We start from the raw sequence: 12,726 nt of genomic DNA on the forward strand, positions 1-12,726 counted from the left end.
GTAAAATTGACAGAATGAGATAACCGACTGGTTAAGGCCTGGTAGTTAAAATAGCAAGCTGTGGTGGCCGAGTGGTTAAGGCGTTGGACTTGAAATCCAATGGGGTCTCCCCGCGTAGGTTCGAACCCTGCTCACAGCGCTATAACAAACCATTTCTTCTTTTACATATCCTTGGTGACTTGATATGGATAATGTGCTTAATCCGTGGACTTGTCCCTTGATTCAGGTGCTCAGAATATATATTGATGTCTGTTTCCAAATCCCAATCCCTTTACTTGCATTCCAACAGCTGCAATGGCCGAGTTCTTTAGACGTTGGACCTGAATTTCAATGGGGTCTCCCCACCCATGTTCTTACCTTGCTTCGATAATATGGTAATTTTAGAGGTAAAATGGACAGAACGATATAGCCCAGCTGTGATGGCCGAGAGGTTGCTTGGGGTCTCCATATCACTTTCCTTAGATTCCTACTGCTTGAAAAGTAGGCTCTTCACAGAGCTTCTGGTTGTGAGATAATATGGATCATTTTATGGAGGTATGTTGTCTTCCTGCGCAGGGTTGAAATCTGCTTCGCATGGACAGAACGAGATAGCTAAGGCATCTTAGGTAACAAGCTGTGACCAGGCGTTTTGAAATCCAATGGGGTCTCCCCGCAGGTTCGAACCCTGCTCACAGCGCTTTGACAAAGCAGTCTTTATTTGCAACATGTCATTGGGGAGTTGATATGGATAATGTCCTAAATCCGTGGAGATTCAGGTGCTCAGGACTTCCAAGAGAAAGAGTTCAAACAGTCTCTTCAGTAAGATCCTTCTCATCTTAAGGTGTAATGTTGTCTTCCTGCGCAGGGTTGAAATCTGCTCGCAGTGATGACAAACCAGTATTTTGAACATATCCTTGGTGACTTGATATGGATAATCTCTTTAAGACATGGACTTGTCCAGTGATTCAAGTGCTCAGAATACTTTTGTCTTTGTGTGAGCTAATTGAGAAAGTTGTGATGGCCGAGTGGTTAATACGTGATTTGGCGTAATAAGATCAATATGTCGGGCCATCAAGTTTACCATTTTACACCAATGATGTCTGTTTCCAAATCCCAAACCCTTTACTTGCATTCCAACAGCTGCAATGGCCGATTCTTTAGACGTTGGACCTGAATTTCAATAGCCCACTTGTTCTTTCTCCTCATCACTTTGCTTAGATTCATACTGCTGCGATGGCCAAGTGGTTTAAGCTTTGCAAATGAACTCCAGTGTTGTCTCCCATACAGTTTTTAAAACTGCTTGCATCGCATTGATAAACCAGTCTTTATTTGTAAAATAGCATTGGTGACTTGATATTGATGAAGTGCTTAATGCATAGACTTGTCCTTTGATTCAAGTGCTCAGAATATGTATTCCTTGAAAAACAGTTCAAATAGGCTCTTCAGTAGACAGTCTCGTCTTTACAGAAGTAAAATTGACAGAATGAGATAACCGACTGGTTAAGGCCTGGTAGTTAAAATAGCAAGCTGTGGTGGCCGAGTGGTTAAGGCGTTGGACTTGAAATCCAATGGGGTCTCCCGCGTAGGTTCGAACCCTGCTCACAGCGCTATAACAAACCATTTCTTCTTTTACATATCCTTGGTGACTTGATATGGATAATGTGCTTAATCCGTGGACTTGTCCTGATTCAGGTGCTCAGAATATATATTGATGTCTGTTTCCAAATCCCAATCCCTTTACTTGCATTCCAACAGCTGCAATGGCCGAGTTCTTTAGACGTTGGACCTGAATTTCAATGGGGTCTCCCCACCCATGTTCTTACCTTGCTCGAAGCGTATAGCCCACTTCTGCTTTCTCCATATCACTTTCCTTAGATTCCTACTGCTTGAAAAGTAGGCTCTTCAAGAGCGATAATATGGTCATTTTAGAGGTAAAATGGACAGAACGAGATAGCGGACTGGTTAAGGCATCTTAGGTAACAGGAGAAGCTGTGATGGCCGAGAGGTTAAGGCGTTGGATTCGAAATCCAATGGGGTCTCCCGCGCAGGTTCGAACCCTGCTCACAGCGCTTTGACAAAGCAGTCTTTATTTGCAACATGTCATTGGGGAGTTGATATGGATAATGTCCTAAATCCGTGGACTTGTCCTTTGATTCAGGTGCTCAGAGTATATCTTCCAAGAGAAAGAGTTCAAACAGGCTCTTCAGTACAGATCCTTCTGGTTGTGAGATAGTCGAGCTGTTAAGGACTGCAAGATAACAGAGAAAGTTCTGATGGCAGAGTGGTTAAGGCTTTGGACTTGAAATCCAATGTTGTCTTCCTGCGCAGGGTTGAAATCTGCTCGCAGTGCTATGACAAACCAGTATTTTGAACATATCCTTGGTGACTTGATATGGATAATCTCTTTAAGACATGGACTTGTCCAGTGATTCAAGTGCTCAGAATACTTTTGTCTTTGTGTGAGCTAATTGAGAAAGTTGTGATGGCCGAGTGGTTAATACGTGATTTGGCGTAATAAGATCAATATGTCGGGCCATCAAGTTTACCATTTTACACCAATGATGTCTGTTTCCAAATCCCAAACCCTTTACTTGCATTCCAACAGCTGCAATGGCCGATTCTTTAGACGTTGGACCTGAATTTCAATGGGGTCTCCCCACCCATGCTTTAACATTGCTCGAAGCGAATAGCCCACTTGTTCTTTCTCCTCATCACTTTGCTTAGATTCATACTGCTGTGATGGCCAAGTGGTTTAAGCTTTGCAAATGAACTCCAGTGTTGTCTCCCCATACAGTTTTTAAAACTGCTTGCATCGCATTGATAAACCAGTCTTTATTTGTAAAATAGCATTGGTGACTTGATATTGATGAAGTGCTTAATGCATAGACTTGTCCTTTGATTCAAGTGCTCAGAATATGTATTCCTTGAAAAACAGTTCAAATAGGCTCTTCAGTAGACAGTCTCGTCTTTACAGAAGTAAAATTGACAGAATGAGATAACCGACTGGTTAAGGCCTGGTAGTTAAAATAGCAAGCTGTGGTGGCCGAGTGGTTAAGGCGTTGGACTTGAAATCCAATGGGGTCTCCCGCGTAGGTTCGAACCCTGCTCACAGCGCTATAACAAACCATTTCTTCTTTTACATATCCTTGGTGACTTGATATGGATAATGTGCTTAATCCGTGGACTTGTCCCTTGATTCAGGTGCTCAGAATATATATTGATGTCTGTTTCCAAATCCCAATCCCTTTACTTGCATTCCAACAGCTGCAATGGCCGAGTTCTTTAGACGTTGGACCTGAATTTCAATGGGGTCTCCCCACCCATGTTCTTACCTTGCTCGAAGCGTATAGCCCACTTCTGCTTTCTCCATATCACTTTCCTTAGATTCCTACTGCTTGAAAAGTAGGCTCTTCAAGAGCGATAATATGGTCATTTTAGAGGTAAAATGGACAGAACGAGATAGCGGACTGGTTAAGGCATCTTAGGTAACAGGAGAAGCTGTGATGGCCGAGAGGTTAAGGCGTTGGATTCGAAATCCAATGGGGTCTCCCGCGCAGGTTCGAACCCTGCTCACAGCGCTTTGACAAAGCAGTCTTTATTTGCAACATGTCATTGGGGAGTTGATATGGATAATGTCCTAAATCCGTGGACTTGTCCTTTGATTCAGGTGCTCAGAGTATATCTTCCAAGAGAAAGAGTTCAAACAGGCTCTTCAGTACAGATCCTTCTGGTTGTGAGATAGTCGAGCTGTTAAGGACTGCAAGATAACAGAGAAAGTTCTGATGGCAGAGTGGTTAAGGCTTTGGACTTGAAATCCAATGTTGTCTTCCTGCGCAGGGTTGAAATCTGCTCGCAGTGCTATGACAAACCAGTATTTTGAACATATCCTTGGTGACTTGATATGGATAATCTCTTTAAGACATGGACTTGTCCAGTGATTCAAGTGCTCAGAATACTTTTGTCTTTGTGTGAGCTAATTGAGAAAGTTGTGATGGCCGAGTGGTTAATACGTGATTTGGCGTAATAAGATCAATATGTCGGGCCATCAAGTTTACCATTTTACACCAATGATGTCTGTTTCCAAATCCCAAACCCTTTACTTGCATTCCAACAGCTGCAATGGCCGATTCTTTAGACGTTGGACCTGAATTTCAATGGGGTCTCCCCACCCATGCTTTAACATTGCTCGAAGCGAATAGCCCACTTGTTCTTTCTCCTCATCACTTTGCTTAGATTCATACTGCTGCGATGGCCAAGTGGTTTAAGCTTTGCAAATGAACTCCAGTGTTGTCTCCCCATACAGTTTTTAAAACTGCTTGCATCGCATTGATAAACCAGTCTTTATTTGTAAAATAGCATTGGTGACTTGATATTGATGAAGTGCTTAATGCATAGACTTGTCCTTTGATTCAAGTGCTCAGAATATGTATTCCTTGAAAAACAGTTCAAATAGGCTCTTCAGTAGACAGTCTCGTCTTTACAGAAGTAAAATTGACAGAATGAGATAACCGACTGGTTAAGGCCTGGTAGTTAAAATAGCAAGCTGTGGTGGCCGAGTGGTTAAGGCGTTGGACTTGAAATCCAATGGGGTCTCCCCGCGTAGGTTCGAACCCTGCTCACAGCGCTATAACAAACCATTTCTTCTTTTACATATCCTTGGTGACTTGATATGGATAATGTGCTTAATCCGTGGACTTGTCCCTTGATTCAGGTGCTCAGAATATATATTGATGTCTGTTTCCAAATCCCAATCCCTTTACTTGCATTCCAACAGCTGCAATGGCCGAGTTCTTTAGACGTTGGACCTGAATTTCAATGGGGTCTCCCCACCCATGTTCTTACCTTGCTCGAAGCGTATAGCCCACTTCTGCTTTCTCCATATCACTTTCCTTAGATTCCTACTGCTTGAAAAGTAGGCTCTTCAAGAGCGATAATATGGTCATTTTAGAGGTAAAATGGACAGAACGAGATAGCGGACTGGTTAAGGCATCTTAGGTAACAGGAGAAGCTGTGATGGCCGAGAGGTTAAGGCGTTGGATTCGAAATCCAATGGGGTCTCCCGCGCAGGTTCGAACCCTGCTCACAGCGCTTTGACAAAGCAGTCTTTATTTGCAACATGTCATTGGGGAGTTGATATGGATAATGTCCTAAATCCGTGGACTTGTCCTTTGATTCAGGTCTCAGAGTATATCTTCCAAGAGAAAGAGTTCAAACAGGCTCTTCAGTACAGATCCTTCTGGTTGTGAGATAGTCGAGCTGTTAAGGACTGCAAGATAACAGAGAAAGTTCTGATGGCAGAGTGGTTAAGGCTTTGGACTTGAAATCCAATGTTGTCTTCCTGCGCAGGGTTGAAATCTGCTCGCAGTGCTATGACAAACCAGTATTTTGAACATATCCTTGGTGACTTGATATGGATAATCTCTTTAAGACATGGACTTGTCCAGTGATTCAAGTGCTCAGAATACTTTTGTCTTTGTGTGAGCTAATTGAGAAAGTTGTGATGGCCGAGTGGTTAATACGTGATTTGGCGTAATAAGATCAATATGTCGGGCCATCAAGTTTACCATTTTACACCAATGATGTCTGTTTCCAAATCCCAAACCCTTTACTTGCATTCCAACAGCTGCAATGGCCGATTCTTTAGACGTTGGACCTGAATTTCAATGGGGTCTCCCCACCCATGCTTTAACATTGCTCGAAGCGAATAGCCCACTTGTTCTTTCTCCTCATCACTTTGCTTAGATTCATACTGCTGTGATGGCCAAGTGGTTTAAGCTTTGCAAATGAACTCCAGTGTTGTCTCCCCATACAGTTTTTAAAACTGCTTGCATCGCATTGATAAACCAGTCTTTATTTGTAAAATAGCATTGGTGACTTGATATTGATGAAGTGCTTAATGCATAGACTTGTCCTTTGATTCAAGTGCTCAGAATATGTATTCCTTGAAAAACAGTTCAAATAGGCTCTTCAGTAGACAGTCTCGTCTTTACAGAAGTAAAATTGACAGAATGAGATAACCGACTGGTTAAGGCCTGGTAGTTAAAATAGCAAGCTGTGGTGGCCGAGTGGTTAAGGCGTTGGACTTGAAATCCAATGGGGTCTCCCCGCGTAGGTTCGAACCCTGCTCACAGCGCTATAACAAACCATTTCTTCTTTTACATATCCTTGGTGACTTGATATGGATAATGTGCTTAATCCGTGGACTTGTCCTTTGATTCAGGTGCTCAGAATATATATTGATGTCTGTTTCCAAATCCCAATCCCTTTACTTGCATTCCAACAGCTGCAATGGCCGAGGTTCTTTAGACGTTGGACCTGAATTTCAATGGGGTCTCCCCACCCATGTTCTTACCTTGCTCGAAGCGTATAGCCCACTTCTGCTTTCTCCATATCACTTTCCTTAGATTCCTACTGCTTGAAAAGTAGGCTCTTCAAGAGCGATAATATGGTCATTTTAGAGGTAAAATGGACAGAACGAGATAGCGGACTGGTTAAGGCATCTTAGGTAACAGGAGAAGCTGTGATGGCCGAGAGGTTAAGGCGTTGGATTCGAAATCCAATGGGGTCTCCCCGCGCAGGTTCGAACCCTGCTCACAGCGCTTTGACAAAGCAGTCTTTATTTGCAACATGTCATTGGGGAGTTGATATGGATAATGTCCTAAATCCGTGGACTTGTCCTTTTGATTCAGGTGCTCAGAGTATATCTTCCAAGAGAAAGAGTTCAAACAGGCTCTTCAGTACAGATCCTTCTGGTTGTGAGATAGTCGAGCTGTTAAGGACTGCAAGATAACAGAGAAAGTTCTGATGGCAGAGTGGTTAAGGCTTTGGACTTGAAATCCAATGTTGTCTTCCTGCGCAGGGTTGAAATCTGCTCGCAGTGCTATGACAAACCAGTATTTTGAACATATCCTTGGTGACTTGATATGGATAATCTCTTTAAGACATGGACTTGTCCAGTGATTCAAGTGCTCAGAATACTTTTGTCTTTGTGTGAGCTAATTGAGAAAGTTGTGATGGCCGAGTGGTTAATACGTGATTTGGCGTAATAAGATCAATATGTCGGGCCATCAAGTTTACCATTTTACACCAATGATGTCTGTTTCCAAATCCCAAACCCTTTACTTGCATTCCAACAGCTGCAATGGCCGATTCTTTAGACGTTGGACCTGAATTTCAATGGGTCTCCCCACCCATGCTTTAACATTGCTCGAAGCGAATAGCCCACTTGTTCTTTCTCCTCATCACTTTGCTTAGATTCATACTGCTGCGATGGCCAAGTGGTTTAAGCTTTGCAAATGAACTCCAGTGTTGTCTCCCCATACAGTTTTTAAAACTGCTTGCATCGCATTGATAAACCAGTCTTTATTTGTAAAATAGCATTGGTGACTTGATATTGATGAAGTGCTTAATGCATAGACTTGTCCTTTGATTCAAGTGCTCAGAATATGTATTCCTTGAAAAACAGTTCAAATAGGCTCTTCAGTAGACAGTCTCGTCTTTACAGAAGTAAAATTGACAGAATGAGATAACCGACTGGTTAAGGCCTGGTAGTTAAAATAGCAAGCTGTGGTGGCCGAGTGGTTAAGGCGTTGGACTTGAAATCCAATGGGGTCTCCCCGCGTAGGTTCGAACCCTGCTCACAGCGCTATAACAAACCATTTCTTCTTTTACATATCCGACTTGTGACTTGATATGGATAATGTGCTTAATCCGTGGACTTGTCCCTTGATTCAGGTGCTCAGAATATATATTGATGTCTGTTTCCAAATCCCAATCCCTTTACTTGCATTCCAACAGCTGCAATGGCCGAGTTCTTTAGACGTTGGACCTGAATTTCAATGGGGTCTCCCCACCCATGTTCTTACCTTGCTCGAAGCGTATAGCCCACTTCTGCTTTCTCCATATCACTTTCCTTAGATTCCTACTGCTTGAAAAGTAGGCTCTTCAAGAGCGATAATATGGTCATTTTAGAGGTAAAATGGACAGAACGAGATAGCGGACTGGTTAAGGCATCTTAGGTAACAGGAGAAGCTGTGATGGCCGAGAGGTTAAGGCGTTGGATTCGAAATCCAATGGGGTCTCCCCGCGCAGGTTCGAACCCTGCTCACAGCGCTTTGACAAAGCAGTCTTTATTTGCAACATGTCATTGGGGAGTTGATATGGATAATGTCCTAAATCCGTGGACTTGTCCTTTGATTCAGGTGCTCAGAGTATATCTTCCAAGAGAAAGAGTTCAAACAGGCTCTTCAGTACAGATCCTTCTGGTTGTGAGATAGTCGAGCTGTTAAGGACTGCAAGATAACAGAGAAAGTTCTGATGGCTTTGGACTTGAAATCCAATGTTGTCTTCCTGCGCAGGGTTGAAATCTGCTCGCAGTGCTATGACAAACCAGTATTTTGAACATATCCTTGGTGACTTGATATGGATAATCTCTTTAAGACATGGACTTGTCCAGTGATTCAAGTGCTCAGAATACTTTTGTCTTTGTGTGAGCTAATTGAGAAAGTTGTGATGGCCGAGTGGTTAATACGTGATTTGGCGTAATAAGATCAATATGTCGGGCCATCAAGTTTACCATTTTACACCAATGATGTCTGTTTCCAAATCCCAAACCCTTTACTTGCATTCCAACAGCTGCAATGGCCGATTCTTTAGACGTTGGACCTGAATTTCAATGGGGTCTCCCCACCCATGCTTTAACATTGCTCGAAGCGAATAGCCCACTTGTTCTTTCTCCTCATCACTTTGCTTAGATTCATACTGCTGCGATGGCCAAGTGGTTTAAGCTTTGCAAATGAACTCCAGTGTTGTCTCCCCATACAGTTTTTAAAACTGCTTGCATCGCATTGATAAACCAGTCTTTATTTGTAAAATAGCATTGGTGACTTGATATTGATGAAGTGCTTAATGCATAGACTTGTCCTTTGATTCAAGTGCTCAGAATATGTATTCCTTGAAAAACAGTTCAAATAGGCTCTTCAGTAGACAGTCTCGTCTTTACAGAAGTAAAATTGACAGAATGAGATAACCGACTGGTTAAGGCCTGGTAGTTAAAATAGCAAGCTGTGGTGGCCGAGTGGTTAAGGCGTTGGACTTGAAATCCAATGGGGTCTCCCCGCGTAGGTTCGAACCCTGCTCACAGCGCTATAACAAACCATTTCTTCTTTTACATATCCTTGGTGACTTGATATGGATAATGTGCTTAATCCGTGGACTTGTCCCTTGATTCAGGTGCTCAGAATATATATTGATGTCTGTTTCCAAATCCCAATCCCTTTACTTGCATTCCAACAGCTGCAATGGCCGAGTTCTTTAGACGTTGGACCTGAATTTCAATGGGGTCTCCCCACCCATGTTCTTACCTTGCTCGAAGCGTATAGCCCACTTCTGCTTTCTCCATATCACTTTCCTTAGATTCCTACTGCTTGAAAAGTAGGCTCTTCAAGAGCGATAATATGGTCATTTTAGAGGTAAAATGGACAGAACGAGATAGCGGACTGGTTAAGGCATCTTAGGTAACAGGAGAAGCTGTGATGGCCGAGAGGTTAAGGCGTTGGATTGAAATCCAATGGGGTCTCCCCGCGCAGGTTCGAACCCTGCTCACAGCGCTTTGACAAAGCAGTCTTTATTTGCAACATGTCATTGGGGAGTTGATATGGATAATGTCCTAAATCCGTGGACTTGTCCTTTGATTCAGGTGCTCAGAGTATATCTTCCAAGAGAAAGAGTTCAAACAGGCTCTTCAGTACAGATCCTTCTGGTTGTGAGATAGTCGAGCTGTTAAGGACTGCAAGATAACAGAGAAAGTTCTGATGGCAGAGTGGTTAAGGCTTTGGACTTGAAATCCAATGTTGTCTTCCTGCGCAGGGTTGAAATCTGCTCGCAGTGCTATGACAAACCAGTATTTTGAACATATCCTTGGTGACTTGATATGGATAATCTCTTTAAGACATGGACTTGTCCAGTGATTCAAGTGCTCAGAATACTTTTGTCTTTGTGTGAGCTAATTGAGAAAGTTGTGATGGCCGAGTGGTTAATACGTGATTTGGCGTAATAAGATCAATATGTCGGGCCATCAAGTTTACCATTTTACACCAATGATGTCTGTTTCCAAATCCCAAACCCTTTACTTGCATTCCAACAGCTGCAATGGCCGATTCTTTAGACGTTGGACCTGAATTTCAATGGGTCTCCCCACCCATGCTTTAACATTGCTCGAAGCGAATAGCCCACTTGTTCTTTCTCCTCATCACTTTGCTTAGATTCATACTGCTGCGATGGCCAAGTGGTTTAAGCTTTGCAAATGAACTCCAGTGTTGTCTCCCCATACAGTTTTTAAAACTGCTTGCATCGCATTGATAAACCAGTCTTTATTTGTAAAATAGCATTGGTGACTTGATATTGATGAAGTGCTTAATGCATAGACTTGTCCTTTGATTCAAGTGCTCAGAATATGTATTCCTTGAAAAACAGTTCAAATAGGCTCTTCAGTAGACAGTCTCGTCTTTACAGAAGTAAAATTGACAGAATGAGATAACCGACTGGTTAAGGCCTGGTAGTTAAAATAGCAAGCTGTGGTGGCCGAGTGGTTAAGGCGTTGGACTTGAAATCCAATGGGGTCTCCCGCGTAGGTTCGAACCCTGCTCACAGCGCTATAACAAACCATTTCTTCTTTTACATATCCTTTGACTTGATATGGATAATGTGCTTAATCCGTGGACTTGTCCCTTGATTCAGGTGCTCAGAATATATATTGATGTCTGTTTCCAAATCCCAATCCCTTTACTTGCATTCCAACAGCTGCAATGGCCGAGTTCTTTAGACGTTGGACCTGAATTTCAATGGGGTCTCCCCACCCATGTTCTTACCTTGCTCGAAGCGTATAGCCCACTTCTGCTTTCTCCATATCACTTTCCTTAGATTCCTACTGCTTGAAAAGTAGGCTCTTCAAGAGCGATAATATGGTCATTTTAGAGGTAAAATGGACAGAACGAGATAGCGGACTGGTTAAGGCATCTTAGGTAACAGGAGAAGCTGTGATGGCCGAGAGGTTAAGGCGTTGGATTCGAAATCCAATGGGGTCTCCCCGCGCAGGTTCGAACCCTGCTCACAGCGCTTTGACAAAGCAGTCTTTATTTGCAACATGTCATTGGGGAGTTGATATGGATAATGTCCTAAATCCGTGGACTTGTCCTTTGATTCAGGTGCTCAGAGTATATCTTCCAAGAGAAAGAGTTCAAACAGGCTCTTCAGTACAGATCCTTCTGGTTGTGAGATAGTCGAGCTGTTAAGGACTGCAAGATAACAGAGAAAGTTCTGATGGCAGAGTGGTTAAGGCTTTGGACTTGAAATCCAATGTTGTCTTCCTGCGCAGGGTTGAAATCTGCTCGCAGTGCTATGACAAACCAGTATTTTGAACATATCCTTGGTGACTTGATATGGATAATCTCTTTAAGACATGGACTTGTCCAGTGATTCAAGTGCTCAGAATACTTTTGTCTTTGTGTGAGCTAATTGAGAAAGTTGTGATGGCCGAGTGGTTAATACGTGATTTGGCGTAATAAGATCAATATGTCGGGCCATCAAGTTTACCATTTTACACCAATGATGTCTGTTTCCAAATCCCAAACCCTTTACTTGCATTCCAACAGCTGCAATGGCCGATTCTTTAGACGTTGGACCTGAATTTCAATGGGGTCTCCCCACCCATGCTTTAACATTGCTCGAAGCGAATAGCCCACTTGTTCTTTCTCCTCATCACTTTGCTTAGATTCATACTGCTGCGATGGCCAAGTGGTTTAAGCTTTGCAAATGAACTCCAGTGTTGTCTCCCCATACAGTTTTTAAAACTGCTTGCATCGCATTGATAAACCAGTCTTTATTTGTAAAATAGCATTGGTGACTTGATATTGATGAAGTGCTTAATGCATAGACTTGTCCTTTGATTCAAGTGCTCAGAATATGTATTCCTTGAAAAACAGTTCAAATAGGCTCTTCAGTAGACAGTCTCGTCTTTACAGAAGTAAAATTGACAGAATGAGATAACCGACTGGTTAAGGCCTGGTAGTTAAAATAGCAAGCTGTGGTGGCCGAGTGGTTAAGGCGTTGGACTTGAAATCCAATGGGGTCTCCCCGCGTAGGTTCGAACCCTGCTCACAGCGCTATAACAAACCATTTCTTCTTTTACATATCCTTGGACTTGATATGGATAATGTGCTTAATCCGTGGACTTGTCCCTTGATTCAGGTGCTCAGAATATATATTGATGTCTGTTTCCAAATCCCAATCCCTTTACTTGCATTCCAACAGCTGCAATGGCCGAGTTCTTTAGACGTTGGACCTGAATTTCAATGGGGTCTCCCCACCCATGTTCTTACCTTGCTCGAAGCGTATAGCCCACTTCTGCTTTCTCCATATCACTTTCCTTAGATTCCTACTGCTTGAAAAGTAGGCTCTTCAAGAGCGATAATATGGTCATTTTAGAGGTAAAATGGACAGAACGAGATAGCGGACTGGTTAAGGCATCTTAGGTAACAGGAGAAGCTGTGATGGCCGAGAGGTTAAGGCGTTGGATTCGAAATCCAATGGGGTCTCCCCGCGCAGGTTCGAACCCTGCTCACAGCGCTTTGACAAAGCAGTCTTTATTTGCAACATGTCATTGGGGAGTTGATATGGATAATGTCCTAAATCCGTGGACTTGTCCTTTGATTCAGGTGCTCAGAGTATATCTTCCAAGAGAAAGAGTTC

The 12,726-nt window shown here is 42.9% G+C and overlaps 16 non-coding genes across 16 annotated transcripts; all 16 read left to right on the forward strand.

Moving 5' to 3' along the window:
• The first annotated feature begins 57 nt into the window (after positions 1-57).
• Positions 58-139, forward strand: trnas-uga (transfer RNA serine (anticodon UGA)). Its single transcript has one exon. It is a non-coding gene; the product is annotated as a tRNA-Ser (tRNA).
• A 1,366-nt stretch (positions 140-1,505) lies between these two features.
• trnas-uga (transfer RNA serine (anticodon UGA)) lies at positions 1,506-1,586 on the forward strand. Its single transcript has one exon. It is a non-coding gene; the product is annotated as a tRNA-Ser (tRNA).
• Positions 1,587-1,967: 381 nt separating this feature from the next.
• On the forward strand, positions 1,968-2,048 carry trnas-cga (transfer RNA serine (anticodon CGA)). The gene has a single exon. It is a non-coding gene; the product is annotated as a tRNA-Ser (tRNA).
• A 964-nt stretch (positions 2,049-3,012) lies between these two features.
• On the forward strand, positions 3,013-3,093 carry trnas-uga (transfer RNA serine (anticodon UGA)). Its single transcript has one exon. It is a non-coding gene; the product is annotated as a tRNA-Ser (tRNA).
• A 383-nt stretch (positions 3,094-3,476) lies between these two features.
• Positions 3,477-3,557, forward strand: trnas-cga (transfer RNA serine (anticodon CGA)). The gene has a single exon. It is a non-coding gene; the product is annotated as a tRNA-Ser (tRNA).
• Positions 3,558-4,521: 964 nt separating this feature from the next.
• trnas-uga (transfer RNA serine (anticodon UGA)) lies at positions 4,522-4,603 on the forward strand. Its single transcript has one exon. It is a non-coding gene; the product is annotated as a tRNA-Ser (tRNA).
• Positions 4,604-4,986: 383 nt separating this feature from the next.
• Positions 4,987-5,067, forward strand: trnas-cga (transfer RNA serine (anticodon CGA)). The gene has a single exon. It is a non-coding gene; the product is annotated as a tRNA-Ser (tRNA).
• Positions 5,068-6,030: 963 nt separating this feature from the next.
• Positions 6,031-6,112, forward strand: trnas-uga (transfer RNA serine (anticodon UGA)). The gene has a single exon. It is a non-coding gene; the product is annotated as a tRNA-Ser (tRNA).
• Positions 6,113-6,496: 384 nt separating this feature from the next.
• trnas-cga (transfer RNA serine (anticodon CGA)) lies at positions 6,497-6,578 on the forward strand. Its single transcript has one exon. It is a non-coding gene; the product is annotated as a tRNA-Ser (tRNA).
• A 964-nt stretch (positions 6,579-7,542) lies between these two features.
• Positions 7,543-7,624, forward strand: trnas-uga (transfer RNA serine (anticodon UGA)). Its single transcript has one exon. It is a non-coding gene; the product is annotated as a tRNA-Ser (tRNA).
• Positions 7,625-8,009: 385 nt separating this feature from the next.
• On the forward strand, positions 8,010-8,091 carry trnas-cga (transfer RNA serine (anticodon CGA)). The gene has a single exon. It is a non-coding gene; the product is annotated as a tRNA-Ser (tRNA).
• Positions 8,092-9,041: 950 nt separating this feature from the next.
• trnas-uga (transfer RNA serine (anticodon UGA)) lies at positions 9,042-9,123 on the forward strand. Its single transcript has one exon. It is a non-coding gene; the product is annotated as a tRNA-Ser (tRNA).
• A 1,427-nt stretch (positions 9,124-10,550) lies between these two features.
• trnas-uga (transfer RNA serine (anticodon UGA)) lies at positions 10,551-10,631 on the forward strand. The gene has a single exon. It is a non-coding gene; the product is annotated as a tRNA-Ser (tRNA).
• Positions 10,632-11,012: 381 nt separating this feature from the next.
• On the forward strand, positions 11,013-11,094 carry trnas-cga (transfer RNA serine (anticodon CGA)). The gene has a single exon. It is a non-coding gene; the product is annotated as a tRNA-Ser (tRNA).
• A 964-nt stretch (positions 11,095-12,058) lies between these two features.
• On the forward strand, positions 12,059-12,140 carry trnas-uga (transfer RNA serine (anticodon UGA)). The gene has a single exon. It is a non-coding gene; the product is annotated as a tRNA-Ser (tRNA).
• Positions 12,141-12,521: 381 nt separating this feature from the next.
• Positions 12,522-12,603, forward strand: trnas-cga (transfer RNA serine (anticodon CGA)). The gene has a single exon. It is a non-coding gene; the product is annotated as a tRNA-Ser (tRNA).
• The last annotated feature ends 123 nt before the right edge of the window (positions 12,604-12,726 follow it).

Source organism: Oncorhynchus keta, unplaced genomic scaffold, assembly GCF_023373465.1.
Source record: "Oncorhynchus keta strain PuntledgeMale-10-30-2019 unplaced genomic scaffold, Oket_V2 Un_contig_24994_pilon_pilon, whole genome shotgun sequence".
NCBI classification, from domain to species: Eukaryota; Metazoa; Chordata; class Actinopteri; order Salmoniformes; family Salmonidae; genus Oncorhynchus; species Oncorhynchus keta.